At 47.3% G+C, this 14,825-nt stretch overlaps 1 long non-coding RNA gene across 1 annotated transcript; it reads left to right on the forward strand.

The window, feature by feature from the left end:
- The first annotated feature begins 1,085 nt into the window (after positions 1 to 1,085).
- LOC141575079 (uncharacterized) lies at positions 1,086 to 14,245 on the forward strand. Its single transcript, XR_012502376.1, has 3 exons — positions 1,086 to 1,247; positions 11,142 to 11,286; positions 11,427 to 14,245. It is a non-coding gene; the product is annotated as an uncharacterized LOC141575079 (long non-coding RNA).
- The last annotated feature ends 580 nt before the right edge of the window (positions 14,246 to 14,825 follow it).

A 14,825-nucleotide genomic window follows, 5' to 3' on the forward strand; every position in this document is an offset into this window, starting at 1 on the left:
GACAGTGTCGTCTGCAAGCCAAGGAGAGAACCCTCCAAAGAAATAACCCTGCCAACACCTTGATCTTGAACTTCGAGCCTCCAGAATTGTGAGAAAATAAATTTCTGCTGTTTAAACCAGCTAGTCCATGGTATTTTGTTATGGTAGCCCTAGAAAACACCTATAGATCACTCAATAAAGCTTTCTAAGATCCCAGGACAAGGAATGAAATATGAGACAGCCCTGTCTTAGCAGAAGACCTCCAGCCAAACCCCACCTGGTCCCTTGTATTTGATTAACCCAGTACCAGGTTAGACCTTCCCTTCCACTTGGGTATTTATTCAATGGAAGTAAACGTCTCAATTGTTCAACAGCTCACCTGGGATGACAGAGTTATATGTGAACTCACACCATTAGCACTTGACTTCTTGTTTAAAAATTCCACTTATGAGGGTATAAGAGGGAAAGTGTGAAGAACATTTGAGGATCCACACACTATTAGCAGGATTCTGACTAAAGTACATGGGCCATGCTCAGCTCAAACCATCTTTGGTAAAACTAGCAGTGGGTACTTGACATTAAAAGGGTTTATAACAGCAGACTGTCTAGATTAACTAGCTCTCCAAACAGGACTGTTGCCCTCCCCACCATTTTTTTTCCTAGAATGGTTTGACATTTGTGCATAATATGAAGAAAGATCATTAAGACGGCAATGTGGCTGCTAAGAGGCTTGAGCTCATGTTTGCTAACCTCCTGTATGGTGAAACACTGGCACCCAGACAAACCCTCATTCACATTAGAACAAAGCACTAGTTATGTGTGTTGAAATTCCTTAGAGAAAATGTCTTGCAGGCCATTGGGGGAGTGCATGAATGCTGGAAATACTTCACCCAGTGTTGCTCAATATCCTGGGAAGACAGTCTGCTGGCATCTGGACACTCACCCTGGAGAAAGGTTGCAGGACTCTGGGGCACGTGGGTCTGGTGAGGACAGCAGGAGTGTGGGTGGATGAGTGGGTGGAAACGGGGTTGGATGTTTTCTCTGTAATCGTCCCAGACTGGGCTGGAGCCAGCTCCAGACTGCCTGTTTTCTCAGTCCATTGAGGGTATCCAAAGTCAGGCTTATCACCAAGGCTGCCACCTTCCCTGCTCAGAACCAGATTTTCCTGTTTTCTGATTCTAAGTCCAAACTACTTGGGTTTCCTCAGCTTTGACTTGGAGAAGTAAGAGGTGGAGGAATGGAGGAAAGGTTCTTGATCAGCATCAAAGGTATGAAATGGTTAGGTGGGAGTCTATGTGTGTAGGATGGAAGCCAAATCAATTTTGGCTCTGGTTGTTTGGAGGTAACTCCAACAGATAGGGTTGAGTAAGTGACCAGAGGGTGCAGAGGGAGGCAGGTGTGGTAATGGGGTGAAGGGAGCAGGTGACCAACACTAGGAAAGCAAGGGGAATGGTGCTGAGCTAGAGCAGTGCTTCTCATGGTGGCCCTGGGACCTGCAGCCTCAGCACCACCTGGGATAAACATGCAGATTCTCAGCCCCACCCCAGACCTACTGAATCATGAACTTTGGGGGTGGAGCCCAGCCATCTGTGCTAGAGCAAGTCCTCCTGGCAATTCTGATGCAGGCTAAAATTTATTAGGGGTGCGGGGCTGACAACCCAAATCTTTTGGAGTGTATTTGGAGATGATCCAATCTATCATCCTTTGAATAGCTTGGTTGATTTACTACAGTGGATGAAGGAAATTTCTTCCTCCAATACTGCATAATGACTTTTTCAGAACTGGGAACTCAGTGATTTCTCATGAAGAAATGAAAGAGATTTTCTCCTTACTGGGTTTCAGCCATCCCTTCCAGAGGGCACGAAGGTGTGACTTTGGAAAATTAGCATTGAGTTGTGGCTGAGAGGGCCTTCCTTGCAGAACAGAAGAAATAAACACAGGCCTGCAGCAGGGATGTTATATCATCTGGTCACTATTACCCACGTGTGAGGCATGTGTTAATTGGAATTGTCCTCAAGTTCTCTGCTGCAAAAATATACAATCTGAAGTCAGTCTTCCCCAGAGGCTGTGTGTTTTTGAAGGAAATCTCTAGAGCTAGTTACTCCAGCAGAGAATTATATATAGATAGACCCCAGTACTGTCTCCATCCAAGGGAATTTATTTCTGGAGTACTGGAAAACACTTCAGTTAATAGCACTCTCCAGCTAATAAGGTCCCAAGCTATGCTTCTGATGCTGGCTGGTGTTATGAGGATCTGCTCTGCTGCATTTTCCATCAGCTCTGCCTCCCTCTCTGCTAGCTGTCTGTGAGGGGGGCCAGGGAGGAGGTGCTTTATATGTCAGTGTTCCTCTTTGGCTCTGCAGCCAGGGTAAGAAGAGATGGTTCCAAGTAGGACAAGATGAAATCATGAGGGACAAAATTTGTCTTTGGTGGCTTCCTCCCAATCCTGGAAACCTAGTTTCCATCTGGGTCCGCCTTTGTGGCTACACTCAGACTCCCAGATTTCAAACTTTTGTCTTCTTGTCATTCTTCTCTATCAAAGCACAGCTGTCCTTTGCCTCAGCCCTTTCAAGTTGATGAACAAAGGTCCCACTGGCCATGGGCATCCTGCCGTTTCCAGGTAACCATGTGCATTTAAGTGGCCTTCTTGAGTCTCATGGTGGGAACTGCTGAGCCATGGTGCGCTGGGCAGAGGGGAGTGCCCCTCCGAGGCCCTTGGATCCAAGGACACAGATGACTACCGATGGCACCGGTGGACTCAACAGACCCAGGACCAACATAGAGAGCAAGTTTTGCTTGAGCTCCTTCTGAAGAAGGCTTCCCTCAAAGGGCAGGCAGGAGGACGGGTGTGGGGGAGGCTGAGAGAGCCAGGGTCCCCGCTTCTGGGGCTGCCTCTGAATTGCTAGCCTCACCTATACAATTTAGTGGTAAATCAGGGGAAATTAGGTCAGTGTCTGACCAGAAAAATCATCTGGGCCAATGGTAAAAAGTCAGCTCTCTGAGCCTCATGACTGACCACGGAGGGCCGCGGGCGTCTCTGTTTTTGAAAAGCACTGCTGTGATTGAAGGGGTCGAGAGGTGTGGGAAACAGGGAGTGTGGGAAACAGACGTAGGAGATTTCCCAAGGCCCGGCCTCTCCTGTGATGTCCTCCAGAAGGGCAGGAGGGCAATGCTTACAGCAAGAGCCTGGGAGCCCGAAAGCCTGAGTTCAGATTCCGGCTCTGTACCAGCTGTGTGACCTTGGCCAGTCATGCCTCCTTGTGTTTCAGTTTTCTCATCTGCAGAATGGACATAATAAGAGTATCAGTCATGGAGGCTTGTTGCTGTTGAAACGATGTCAAATGAGCAGAGGACAGAAGGGTGCCTGACCCACAGTGAGGGCTCAAGGTTAGTTGTTTTCAAACTACAAAGGACAGGGTGAGAAAAGGCATTTGACAGAGCTTCAGAGCTCAGCTCAGGGTGACCCCTCCTTGCAGCCTACTTTGGGGCTCGGAGCCAGCTGGCCTCAGTCCCTTACTTCTGCATTCCTTACTAGCCTGGGCTCACTTTGCTCACGTCACCGTTTGACTTCATGTATGTGTCCACATCCCCACTAGACTCTGAGGGCCCCAAGTGCAGGGCTGGGGTGCCTTTACCTCTTTACCCTCAGTGCAGGGCACAGCTGGTGAAGGGCAGGCCCCACGTCAACACTGGCTGAGCCGAATTCATCTCCGGGGCTTCTCTGACTCCCAGCTCTCCTTGCTTACCTCTGTCTGTCTGTCTCCTCTCGTCTCCGTCTTTGCCTCCCTGGATTGGAAGTCCACACTGTTCTGACAGACACAAAAGCTGGCCCATGGTGGGGATGTAAAATATCTTCCTTTCTCCCTTTTCCTTGGTGGAAAGTGTATGCTGGGAGATTCCAAGGCCAGGGGAAGGGCAGGGTTTCTTCATCAGCTCCGAGGGGAGTGGGAGCCCTGGCAGTGAAGGTGGGAGGACTCAGCTCTAGGACTGTGTTCTGAGTCCTGCAGGGCAACTGTCATTGAACAGTAGCTAAAATAGCACCAGTTGTCCCAGAAAGCTGTTCCATTTTCTGGGATCTGAGCATTTGTTCAGCACTGGACCCCTAAGAGAGTCAGGTCAGGTGGCCTGAAGGTTGACCCAACTGCCAGTCATGGAGGGGCCAGGCCGTGGGAGGCAGTAATCCACTTAGGGGCCTAACTCAGGCTGGGAGGTGGGGTCCACTCCTGGTCCCTGCCCTGCCTCCAGTGTTCTTGCTTCTGTGGACTCGGAACTTCTCCGTGCTCTACTGGCAAAGGTCACAATAGTAAAAGAGAACCAAGCAGAAGCTGTATCACTTTTTATGACCTAGCCTTGGAAGTCCCACAGTGTCATTTCTGCTGTGGTCACAAGCCCACTCAGGTTCAAAGGGAAGGGGTGTGTCCAAGTTCCTGGTAAGGAGAGCGAGGGAGATGGGAGCTATAGCTGCAGGTGTGTATAAGGGTTCTCCATAGAAACAGAACCGATAGAAGGTTCACTGATTGATTATAAGGAATTGGCCCACACAGTTACAGAAGTTGAGCAGTCCCAGGCTCTGCAATCAGTGGGGAGACCGTGGGGAGCCAAAGGTGGAAGTTCTTGTCTGTGGGCGGGAAAGACCAGCCCAGCAGTCAGGCAGGCACCGTTCCCTCTTCCACAGCTTTTTGGTTCTTTTCAGGCCGACAGTGGTTTGGGTGAGGCCCATCCACGATGGAGAGGACAGTCTGCTCTGTACAGTACTGAGTTCCATTTATACATCACATTGATGTGCTGGGGCTCTCACAAAACTGAGAGTAGGGTGTTACCAACTTCAATTTGTAAGTAAACTCGCAGATGGAGAGCTTCAATAACTTGCTCATGATGGTACAGCTGGTGAGTGATACAGGCTGGATTTCCACCATGTCCACCTGATGCACTGCTCACTCATGACACGCTCATTGCACCGCATCAGAGTTCCTCTCACGGGGGGAGGCGACAGCAAATGGAGCAGTGAGGTTGATCTCAGGAAACAGCAAAAAGAAGGAAGTGGAAACCAGATTTCCTTCCTGTGTTTCTGAGTGGTGGTTGACCTTTCAGGGACAAGCAGGTGGCGGAGGCTGCCTGATTCTAGGGCTATCAGTGAATCTGGGCAGGGAATGGTCTTGCAGAGCAGTCAGGGGAAGGGGCCTGCCTGCGCTCAGTGAGGAAGGAAAGGGCCAGGTCTCCGCATGCCTGGCTTCTCTCCAGGGGTGAGGGCAACCGGCCTGGCACTGGGAATCACAGCACAATTGCTAGACATTCTCCTCTGCTGTCAATTTTGAGGTTTCCTGGGAAAGCATGTTTCATTATTATAAAATAATTTCCTGGGAGAAGGCGGGAGAGAATGGATGGCGAAGAGACGAGCCTTTGGCTCGGTTGCCACTAGTCAGTGTTCTAGGCAAATTCCTTCACTTCTTGGGGCCCCTCGTGGGCACGTGGGCCCCAGGTTTCCGGCCAGCCCCTACGGTATGTGCTTGTCCTCCCTCACCATGCCTGGTGTGACCTGAGTGCTCAAACGGGCTGAATCATTGAGCCTGTTGAACTGAATCTCCAGTCACTCCACGGCAACGGGAGGGCTCTGTTTGGTATTTCTCTTTTAGACCTGGGCACGGGGTAAGGGTGCACTGCTGGGCAGGTCCCATCAAAGCTTTTATGGCCTTTACATCTCTCGTGTGACCATGACCTCCTACGTCACCTTTCTGCAACTTCCTGCAGCCAAGTCAACCTACAGGGCTGTGTTAGAATGTTCTCCCTTTGTTCCCGATCTTCTCGATGCCACCCATTGTGGGAATGAATGCAGTGAGTCACAGGACGGAGCCCACCAGGATGCTCTGGGTGCTGAGAGGCAGCCCTGGCAGGCACTGGACACTCACACTGTCTCATGCGCTTAGGGGTCAGGCAGGCCGCTGTCCTCCCCTCAAGCTCTCCCCCTTGTAGACCCTCCCTTCCTCTCCTGGGCCCTCCCCAGGTTCTGTCCTGCATCAAGCTCCGTCCTCTCTTCATCGAATGTTTGGCTGTGGGCTCCATCATCCTTTGGGAGCTAGTCCTCCCTGATAAGTTTCCCCTCCGCTCCTCACTCCAGCCCTGTCAGCTGTTGGGGCTTTGAGGAGGTTGGAGGGACTGGGGCAGAGTTAACAGCAGGTGAGTCATCTTCCCAGGTGGTTGTGGGGAGAAGGGAATGAATGAATGTGCTGGTAGGAAAAAATGACATTCAAGCAGACAGTACAGCTGAATCAAGCGTTAGTCACCGAACCCTGGGGGAGAAGGAGACCCTCTCTGTGTATGGGGGGTTGGTGAGGATCTGGGTAGGGAAGACGTCTGAGAGAGCAGTGGGAGGGCCGTTTACTGAGTATAGTCTGAAAATAAACTCTGGATCATTTAGCTCCATGAAAGATCATCAGTATGCATGAGTGAGGGTCTACCCTGTGGGCAACTCTGTGCGTCACAGCAGTGTTGCTTTAGAAAAGGATACACGGGAAGAGAATAAAATGTGCAGCGGGGTGGGTATGAGCTTTCATGGTAGAAGGAGTATCTATTTTGGGGGGAATCTTTTTCAAAAAGAGCATGAGTACTCTCTCTGTCTAAAATGGTCAGAAGCCAATCTGAAGCTTAGGAGGGCACCAATTTATCTGGCACAGCCCTTGAAACTCCGTGGACCCACGGCCTCTCAGTTCATCATCTGAGGACAGGAAGACGTAGTCCCAAGGGGCTGAGGTCTCAGTCCCAATAAGAAAGTTGAGATAAGTTAGCATCAGTCTCTTTCATTGGAATCACCTCTTACTGCTTTTGCAAGACACTTGGTTTCTCCCCTTATTACCTTCTTCCCTGAGCCTGGCTCCCTCAATCTGGCACTGATAGTCCACATTTCTGTCACGGGTACCATCCCTCTCTGGTCTCTGACATCACAGACCCTGGAGTCGTCTCGGAGTTAGTAAATTCACTGAGTGACTTCACATTTATTCATTTCCTAACATCACTCCTGCCCCCAACGCCCTCCCCAACCCCAGTGTTCTCTTTTCAACCTTGTTTTCTTCTGCATTCTCCTGCCCTCTCCTGCCCAGCTTTGGGCCTCCATTACACCAGGTATATCTCCTAGCCGTCGATTCGCAGCAGGCATTTCTCTCCCCAAACTCCCTGAGTTGTGCTAAGATGATGAAACGAAGGACCACGTCAAGAACATGTGGCAGAGACCCCTACCTGTGCACCCAAATCCATTTCCTCTCCCTGGGAACTGGGCTGCCCTACATTGACCAGTCTCCCATCTGTTTAAATGTGGCCAATAACTGAGTTCTAAGCAGAGGATTGTGAGTAAAATGACCAACACTTTAAGAAGAGCACCAGCTAGAAGCAGACAACAATGAGGCTTGGGTGATGGGGTGATGGCAGCATTGAAACTAGACAGTGCCCGGGTCCCTGAATTACAGCAAAGGGGAAAGCCATCTCCAGTGAGACTGGATTTCTATCTACACCAGCAAGAGATAAGCTTGTATTGTGTTTGAAAATATTTATGTCAACAAAACCCAGTTCAAGTCCAAAGTCCTCTATTTGATTTTCAAGGTCTTCCGTAGTTGCCCCTTCCCCTGTCTGGCTTCCTGGCCCATGGCTCCCACCTCCACCCTCTCCTCTCTGGTTGTCCCAGGCTCTGTCAGCCCTCAGCATGCCCAGTCCTGCCCTCCTGCTCTGAGCCTGTGGTCCTCCTGCCCTCTGCCTCCTTTCTTTGCTTATCTCGATCTCTAGTTCTTTTAGGAAGAGCCACCCCTGAATTAGTAGGTCAGTAGTTGCTTCACACTTGCTAGTTTTTAACTTCTTCTCATTGGTAAGAACTGCCTTGGTGTTTACTCCTCACTGTTGGGCATAAAGTAGGAGTTAAATATATTTTTTGCTGAATCGATTGCAGTCTAGGGTCCTCAGACTTTATTCCTTGACATGAATAATATGAAGTATGCTCTCTTATAGATCATTTGTTCATTCAATAAAAGACTTACTGGATGTCAATCTTTTTACAGTTCCCACCAACACTGTTATAAAGAGCTATAGTGAAAGCTACAGGGAATGCAGTAAGAAGCTACTGGCCTCCAGCCTGTGTGTCAGAATACAAGGCTCTTGTTTGATGATGCGTCTGTCCTGGTTAGTCCCTGAGGCTGCTGGTGTATTTTCATTTTCCCTTTACATCTGTGATTCATGATCAACATTATACCCCTAACATGCAACCCTGAGGCCGAACTCCCCCTGCAGTACAGGGGCAGGCTTCCTAGAACAAAAGGGTCCCACTTGACCTTGAGTCTCAAAGTTGACTTTCTTTGCCAATTTATCAGGACAATGCTCTTGAACACTAGGATCTGTAGCAAGAGGGGGATGCATAATGCAGATACACGATGCATGGTGGGGGGAGAGATGAGACCAAACGGCAGAGAACTTTATGTTTACATTTTTCTTGTCTTGCCATAAAATATGAATTTTATTTCACAGAGTCCTCAGCCAGTGTCAGGGGGACATCCAACTCCAGCAAGAGCCAGATGGGGCCACAGCACTGGCAGCATAAGGCAGACAGGGGGCGCCAAGCCCCACAGGACAGAGATAGCACCAGGGCACTACAGGTATCGGAGAACCTCTGCCACTGGAGGACTCAGTGAAGGCCCTCTACTCTTAGGCCACCTTGGGGAGGGGGATGGAGTGGGGCGGAACTCAGTATTTCCTTGGACAGGACTGCTTAACAATGAAAAGAGAGCACTGAAGTAGGAACAGACTCCGATATTGCTAACTAGCATATTTGGATCTTCTTTCTTCAACTGGAGTTGGCCTTGGCACCTACTTCATAGGGTTGCCGTGAGAATTGAATAAATAGTATGTAGAAAGCATTTGGAATCTGACAAGTTGTAATCAAGGTCCTTGCTATGACAAGGTCCTTGTTGCTCCCCGGAGAGGTGGCGCTTCTGGGGCCAGCTAGGTCACTTATGAAAAATAAGATGTTATATCTATTTTGCCCATCTGAGCATAGTGTGAAAAAAAATCGCTACCATTATATTTAATAATAACATGATTTAAGTAGGGGTTTGGGGCTTACAAAGCACTTTCAAATATTGCCCCCTCGAATCCTCTCTACAACCACCACAGCAAGGGAGATAATTTTTACCCTTATGTTACAGATTTGGAAACTAACACTCAGCAAGTTGGGTAGCCTCACCCAAGGCAAGATTTCTAGCAAATGCTGGAGGCAGCTCTGAAATCCTGGACTCCTGACTCCAAATCCCCTTCTCTTTCAACTCCATCCCTCCTGGAAATGGGCCCCCTGTCACCGGAGAGGGCAGGACCCTCCACCTACTTCTCTAGTCACGAGACTTCCCTCCCACAAGGAGGCTTTTGTTGAGTTGGGCCGGGGTGCTGAGAAAGGAACAGGATTACAGAGGGTCCCAAACATGCGGTGCTGAAAGAATAGAGTCCATGGCTAACTTAATGAGTGCTGGGTTCATTTGTATAACAACCCTGCTTGTGCAAAATGCGATTCAATGATGCTGAGGGCTGACCGAGGGTTCCCTCCAGCACCGTGGGCCAGTTGAGCAAATGTACAGACAAGCAGCTCAGATGCAGAGAGGCCTAGCAACCTTCAAAAGGTCACACATGATCAGAGGTGACTCACATATGAGGAACCCCCATCATCAAAAGGAGGAAATGGCTGGTGGAGATAGTAAATGCCAACAACAAATGAAATGGAGTCAGACACGCATGGGTGAGATAAAGTCCGATAAGAAAGACCTTCTCTTCCATCTTTTTCTCTTAGTTTAGACCCTTTCGGTGGCAAACAATGGAAGCCCACAAAAAATTCACTTCCATACTCAACAAAGGTTATCTGTTTGGGTTTTTTAAAGTATATTACCTAAAATGGAGAGAGACAAACCAGCAAAGATTTGCACGGATATCTGCCTGCAGCCAAAGCTTACAGCTCCGTCCTCTTCAGGCCCCGGGGATGGGGGTGGCAAACCTGAGGATCTGCTCTCTGGACAGTGTTTTATTCAAACGTGAACTGCTTGCACCATGACCACACCATCTTCCCTACATGGGCACAAGCCAGCGGCTGGTGCACATATCAAAAGCCCCAGCTCCCACCCACATGACCCTGGAAGAGAAGGGTCCAGAACTTGGCATACTTATTCTCTTGTCCTGACTCAGTTTTTGTAGAATCATGTCCCCGTCCTTCAGTCTTCCTGGTTTTTAATCATAGTCCCAATTCAGGAGTTGGATATGAAGTAAAGCAGGAATCAGTTCAAAGAAATATCATGCAGTTTCTTCAAGCTCAGTATTCAGTGCCAACACTCAGCCGGTAACTTCACTGCTCATGAAGGGCGCTACCATTAGGATTTGGTTGCTTTTAAAGACTCATGAGACATCTTTGCAGCAATAGGAGAGATCTTACTTTTAAAATAGAGTGGGATTTTTCTTATGAAACAGAGCATTACCGCTGGTCTCCCAGCATTGCCTTCTCCTCTGCTTTAGGATATATAAAAATAAACGTGGTCTGTTTACCCCTCCCTATAAGTCAGGAAATAACAAACCTTGAGGTTTTAGGGCAGCGGTGAACCCTGCCTTTGGGTCCATGCCATGGCAGGATATGATCTGAACTGCCCTGCTTCTGTCGGTTTGCTCCTATCAAACCCACGCCTTCTTTTTGAGTTAATTACTCAACTGAAGATTGGGACAGAGAGAATTAATGGAAATTGTGGAAACTGAAGTTCAAAGGCTAGATTTCCAACCATTGTTTGTTCCTCATACTTGACCCTTCTTTATTCAGGCCCTTTATTCTGACAAGTTATTCTTTCTGAACCTGAACTAGGAAGCAATAGTCCCAAGCACACTAGATCCTCTGCTCTCCCTCCCACTGTTCACTCTGCCTGGAATGTGCTTCCTTCCATGTCTACATATCCCGAAGCTGCCCACCCTCTTCGAGGCTCTGTAGACATATCTTCACTTTCATGAACACTTCCTTGGTCCTTCAGCTGCCAGTTGTAAGACAGCAGGCTGCTGGCAGCGAGCAAGGATCTGGGGACCAGACCACCACCACAGTTCACATCCCAGCTCTGCCACTTTCTAGCCACAGGACTTTGGTAAAGTTTCTCACTATGTCTGTGTCTTAGTTTGCCCACCTGTAAAACAAGGATAACAACAGTAACTACCCTCAGAGTTACCAGGAGCCTTCAATCAGCTGTGACGTAACAAGAACTTACAACAGTGCCTGGCGCATGTGATGTAACAAGTACTTACAACAGTGCCTGGCACATGGTAAGTATACATAAGTGTTCGTTAAGTAAAATAAATAGTATTACCTCTTCTGAGCTATTAACAGCATTTCAGTGGTATCTTCTCTAGTGCATACCAGTGTCTACTTTCTACTATACACAGTATCTTCTCTCCTTTCCTAGACTGGAAGTTCCTGGCAGGAAAGCTGTGCCTGTTTCCGCCCTCTGGCCCTCACACTACCTTGCATGTGGTAACTATCGAGTGAAGGATTTCCATGGTGATTGCTGTGGCCTCATCCTTTATTTTTTTCAATCATCCTCTTAGATACGTTTTAGAAAATTCATTTCCTCTCAGATAAAACACAGTGGAATGTACATCCTGCCAAGCATCCATTCAGTCCATGGCCACTGTCAGCTTGTGCTGCAGTGAGGAAGTGTGTCAAGGCTGGCTTCCCAAGAAGACCTGCTTCCTGATGGCATCCCAAGATTCAGACCCTTCTGTCAGCTGGCTCAGGGAGAATCTATTTGCTTATGGGGGCCCGGTTCGTTCATACCCAACTTCCAAGATGTCACCTAACAAACCAAAATGGCAAACCAGCAGTTTTGATGGAGAACTAGATCTCGCAAGGAGGTATTTAAAAGCTCCAGCTGGCAGGTTAGCACGGCCTCTTTCCAATATGGACACCTATCTAAGAAGCCAAATCAGTATCAGAATGCTGCCCAGTGGAGAGAGCTGAATGAAGAAGTCAAACGTTCAAGTCAAGACTGCTTGATACGCCCACTTACACTGGAGAGAATGCAGACCAGAGGGACAGGGCACTCTCCCCTCAGCACCAGGAGACACGGCGGCAGCAAATTCCAACAGTTGTGATCCTTTTCCAGTATTCCTGGCCAGTCATTAAAACTTCTGTAATGGCAGTATTTCTTCACAATGCATATGTTTCAGTGTCCAAGATCACAACTTTTCTTTCACTTTGCATTCTAAATGAAGGCTTTTCTTTGGGATGTTACTTAAGTCCTTGGCTTAATATTTAGAAAATGCTTTAGCTTCATTTGCAACACATTTGTATCAGTCTTTGGTGTGTAATTTTTTTGAAGGGAAGAAGGCAAATATCCAGTTTTACATGGATTCTTGTTAGTCTCAAGTCCTGATGGTGACATGGTCCAACCTTTAACCCATATTCCAGGGGTACCCTGTTTGGATTTCACAGCTTCCAAAACCGTGAATATAGCTGGCACCTTAATTTTACTGGGAGGCAAATGCCTCCCATACATCTAGCAATTTCTGTCTCTTGAATGTGGTTCTACTATAAAACATTAGTAGGCTCTGTTGCTGAAGAGGTTATTCCTATAGTTTTGACACATGCAATTGTAGTTTCCCCAGTAAGTGGGAGACATCCTGCAGTTAGTATATAGTAGCATTTGGGTTTTGCTTGTTTTGTTTCAAATATACTTGAACTTCTTGGGTGGTAGTGGAATTGGGAGATCGTACCTCGAGTCTAGAGTTTGCTGATAGGCTACACCCCTGGCTCAGTACCACAGTGTTATGATTCTGAAAGGTCTCAGGAAACAGGATGGCATCATCACAGAAGCCCCTCTTGCTCTCGGCTAATCAGGCAAGTTCCGCCAGTTCTGTTCTCTCCACATCCTCACCTGTGCTGTGTCATTCCCTGAGAGTGAGTCCTGGGTTCCATTAGAGAACTGAGCTTTTATTTGAAAGGCAAAAAAGAAAGCTTATGTTTCAGGAAGGTCTGTCAAAAGAGAAGATTCCAAGCATGTAAGTGGTTGAAAATGGTTTCAGCTGCATTAAAAATTCTAGATACAGGCTTTGCCTTGGGCTTCAGTAAACAAGTGAAGAGTCATGGGTGAGCATGGGAACGAGAGTTACACACAATTTTGAAATCCCCTCATTTTGCAGAGGAGGAAAATGAGTCCCAGAGAAGGGAGGTAACTTCAAGATGATAAACTCCGTAATGGAGACAGGACTTGTTCTTAGGATTGTGTCTTGAGACTCCCTGTCTTTCCAACTAGATCTCCCATAATGGAAATGGCAAACACCTGATAATTTAGTTGGCGTTTAGCCACCAACTTCTAAGCACAGTGTGGACTTTTCCCCTCATTCCTATTAGAAAGTGTACAGAATGGAATCTTTGTAGAAATTTTGGTTTAATCATATCAAAGATAATTCTTGAGAGATTACCACAGGCCATGTTCTATATGCCAGTGTGCTCAGCACTAGGGTTAAAACTGTGAGCCAGGTTTGTCTTCATGGGGCTTTCAACAGTGAAGAACACAGACCAGTGAACAGGAGGAGTAGGAGGGTAAGTCCTATAGTCAGGAAGGGGATTCCTATTTATCAGAAGGAAATGAAATCACTATCTCGAAAAGATATCTATTTCCCCCTACCATGTTCATGGCAGCATTATTCACAATAGTCAAGAAATGGAAACAACCTAAGTGTCCATCAGTGGATGAATGGGTAAAGCAGATGTGGTATATACATATAATGGAACACTATTCAGCCACAAAAAGAAGGAAGTCCTGCCATTTGTGACAACATGGATGGACCTTGAGGGTATTGTGCTAAGTGAAATAAGTCAGACGGAGAAAGAAAAAAAATACTATATGATATCACTTATATGTGGAATCTAGAAAAACCAGACTCATAGATACAAAAAATGGTTGACATTTACAAATGGGGAGTAAAATGGACAAAGGAGATCAAAAAGCACCGACTTCCACTTATAAGATAAATAAGTCCTGGGGGTTATGTACAGTTTGGTGACTATAGTTAACAGTGCTGTATTGCATATTTGAAAGTTGCTAAGAGAGCAGATCCTAAAAGTTCTCACCATAAGAACAAATTTGTAGCTCCATGTGATGATGACTGTTAAGTAAACTTATTTTTGTGATCATTTTGCAATTTATACATATATCAAATCACTGTGTTGTACACCTGAAACCAATACAAGGCAATATGTCAATGATGTCTCAAATTAAAAAAAAAAAACTCTCAAAAAAAAAAAAAAAAAGAAAGAAAGAAGAGGAAGGGAGTCTCAAGAGGTGGGGCAGGGAAGGTCAGAGAAAGTGTCTTGGAGAAACTGCTGTCTAAACCAAAATCTGAAGATAAGTTTTGGAATGATTCAGACGGGGAGGAGGAGGGGGAAGAGGACCGGGCTCCCACCTGCTGTCATGCTATGTCATGCTTCTGTGGGTGCACGTGTGTGCCATGCCCTTTGCTTGGAATGCCCTTCACGCCCTACCCTACCCACACCCTCATCCCCTCTGCCTGCTGAACTCTTAGTCATCCTTTCATTCTGGGGGCAAGTGTCATCCCCTTCAGAAGCTCCTATACCCAGAGCAGGCAAAAGGTCTTTGCTCTGTGTCCCTCTTCTTGTTTTGTTTACCCTTTATTAAAGCAATTGTCCTAGGCTGCAAAGATAGGCTGTCTGGCTCTCTTCCCTACTGGGTCACAAAGTTTTAGAAAACAGGGACTTTGTCCAACTCATATCCTCTGGACCCAGTGTCTGGCACAGGGAAGGTATTAAATAAGCATTGGTACTTGATAAAAGAAGTGAATGG

The sequence above is a fragment of the Camelus bactrianus genome, chromosome 26, assembly GCF_048773025.1.
Source record: "Camelus bactrianus isolate YW-2024 breed Bactrian camel chromosome 26, ASM4877302v1, whole genome shotgun sequence".
Taxonomy (NCBI): domain Eukaryota; kingdom Metazoa; phylum Chordata; class Mammalia; order Artiodactyla; family Camelidae; genus Camelus; species Camelus bactrianus.